Source organism: Schistocerca cancellata, chromosome 8 (genome assembly GCF_023864275.1).
Source record: "Schistocerca cancellata isolate TAMUIC-IGC-003103 chromosome 8, iqSchCanc2.1, whole genome shotgun sequence".
NCBI lineage: Eukaryota > Metazoa > Arthropoda > Insecta > Orthoptera > Acrididae > Schistocerca > Schistocerca cancellata.
The window spans coordinates 43,571,844-43,574,710 of record NC_064633.1 but is presented as its reverse complement, the minus strand read 5'-3'; positions in this window follow the sequence as shown (position 1 = coordinate 43,574,710).

Below are 2,867 nucleotides of genomic sequence, written 5' to 3'. Positions count from 1 at the left end.
CAGCAGCACTATAACACCTGTTTGGGCACGTATCCTCACGCTGAAGAGTAATGAAAGTAGCTCTGAGCCTCGAGTCAGAGCCGGCCAGGATGGCCGAGCGGCTCTGGGCGCTCCAGTCTGGAACCGTGCGACCGCTACGGTCGCAGGTTCGAATCCTGCCTAGGGCATGGATGTGTGTGCTGTCCTTAGGTTAGTTAGGTTTAAGTAGTTCTAAGTTCTAGGGGACTGATAACCTTAGAAGTTAAGTCCCATAGTGCTCAGAGCCATTTGAACCATTTGAACCTCGAGTCAGAACACTATTTTGTCTTCCATTTTAAGATGAGAAGAATTTCCTCAGGGTCCCCTGTGAGGTATCTTCAATTACTTTACCTCATGCGATAGAAACCACCATATCGAATGCCCTAAACTATTCCAGCAAGGTGAATAAAATTGTTTAAACGGATATTCTAAATAAATTTATGTAGCAAATCATTAAGCAATATAACCACAGTGCAAAATAAAATATTTTAGTGTCGCTCTAAGTAAAATTTCCGTTGTGAACACTTAGATACCAGTTACACAATGGAGAATGACCACGCTCGACGAAGTTACAACATTGCGCACAATGTTCCGTTATGTTAGTAATAGTTCTGTGTGGTTCCATACGAATTGACTGTCTATGTCTCTCTCAAAATGTTTCACCATATCTGCAATGACGCAGCAATCTTGGTAAACGGCAAAAATGACTTGAACGGCAATGTTGTTTCCAAGATGGCGTGTTGTATAGGGGGTTGCACACGATGTTTTCAATACGTTTGGGACCTACATGAAGTTTATTACTTTGAATAACTTAAGAAAATTAGGTTACCGAGTAACTCTTTTCGGAAATGCCTCCCTCTTTACTGTTAATACGGGTATTTACGTATATTATAGGAGAAACAAGAATTTTTTTGTAAAGCACAAAATATGTTCATATGGCGCATTTGGAAGCTGTTGGTGGCAATATCTTCATAATTCAAGATACTTGGTATTTGTTGTCAACTTCGGCTAAACTGTTGCCACTTGGGAGGCTAGCGTATATTAACTATCCCGGTGGTCTAAACCACTGATTATTCATCAAATCATGTAAATATTTCTTTTATGTGCTTGACTGTCTTCATTCCAGATAACCAGCGAAGAGAGAGCGGACAACGTGTCGTTTATTCCCTGTATGTGATCAATTTCGGCGGCCGAAGACTTCCAGCACAACATGTCACCCTCATTTTGCCAACAGTGTTGTGAAAGAGGGCGGTGGAACTGACAGAGAAACTTCCTGGAAGATTAAATCTGTGTGCCGGACCGAGGCTCGAACTCGGGACCCGAGTTCGAGTCTCGATCCGGCACACAGTTTTAACATGCCAGGAAATTTCATATCAGCGCACACTCCGCTGCAGAGTGAAAATCTCATTCTGGAAACTTCCCCAGGCTGTGGCTAAGCCATGTCTCCGCAATATCCTTTCTTCCAGGAGTGCTAGTTCTGCAAGCTCTGCAGGAGAGCGTCTGTGAAGTTTGGAAGATAGGAGACGAGGTACTGGCAGAAGTGAAGCTGTGAGGATGGGTCGTGAGTCGTGCTTGGGTAGCTCAGTTGGTAGAGCACTTGCCCACGGAATACAAAGGTCCCGAGTTCGAGCCTCGGTCCGGCACACAGTTTTAATCTGCCAGGAAGTTTCATATCGGCCCACACTCCGCTGCAGAGTGAAGATCTCATTCTGGAGCTGACAGAGGTTCAGGACACTCTCTTGTCCTTGGGGTGGAAACTGTCCCTAAAGGCGGAAGAATCAGCAATGATCAAGGCCATGAGGGTGTAGAAGGCAATGGAAACCACTGCATGAAAGACACATAACGTGTATCCACAGGACATGTGGCCTGTAACTGAAAAAGTGTCATGATGATCTTTCCATTGAACAATATTCCGGAATAATCCGACATTCGGGTGTCGGGAGGGGGGGGGGGACGGGGGGGGGAGGGGGGCGGGGGGGGAGGGGGTCGGTGACCCTGAGAAAAAGACTTAAGGACCAACGAAAGGATAACGTTCTACTACGAATCGATGCGTGGAATGTCAGAAAATGGCATATCGGAAATAGGATTTGTTATGATCAGGAACGTAGGTCAGAGAGTGTGTTACTGTGAACAGTTCAGTTATAGGGTTGGCCTTACAGAATTGCCAGTAAGCCAACACTGACAAAGACCGTTCAGGTATACATCCCGACGTTTCAAGATGAAGATGAACAGATAGAGAAAGTATATGAGGAAAGGTAATACAGTGCGTAAAGGGAGATGAAAATCTAATAGTCATGGCAGACAGGTATGCAGCTGTAAGGTAAGAGATAGAGGAAAAATTTACAGGAGAATATGGGCTTAGGAGAAGGAATGAGAGACGAGGAAGACTAATTGAGTTATGTAATAAGTTGCAGCTCGTAATTGCGAATACTCTGTTCGAGAATAACAAGAGGAGAAGGTATACTTGGAAAAGGCTGGGTGATACGGGAAGATTTAAGCTAGATTACGTCATGGTGAGACAGAGATTCCGAAACCAGATATTGGATTGAAAGGGGTATCCTGGAGTAGATCACAATGTAGTAATGCAGAATAGGCTGAAGATTGAGATGAGTCAGGAAAATCAATACACGAAGAAGTGGGATAGGGAAGTACTAAGGAATCACGACATGCGCTTGAAGTTCTCTAAAGCTATAGATACAGCAATAATGAATAGATCAGTGGGCAGTGCAGTTGAAGAGGAATCAGCATCTCTAAGAAGGGCAATTGCAGGAGTAGGAAACCTAAACATAGATACAAAAAAAAAAAAAAAATGGTTCAAATGGCTCTGAGCGCTATGGGACTTAACATCT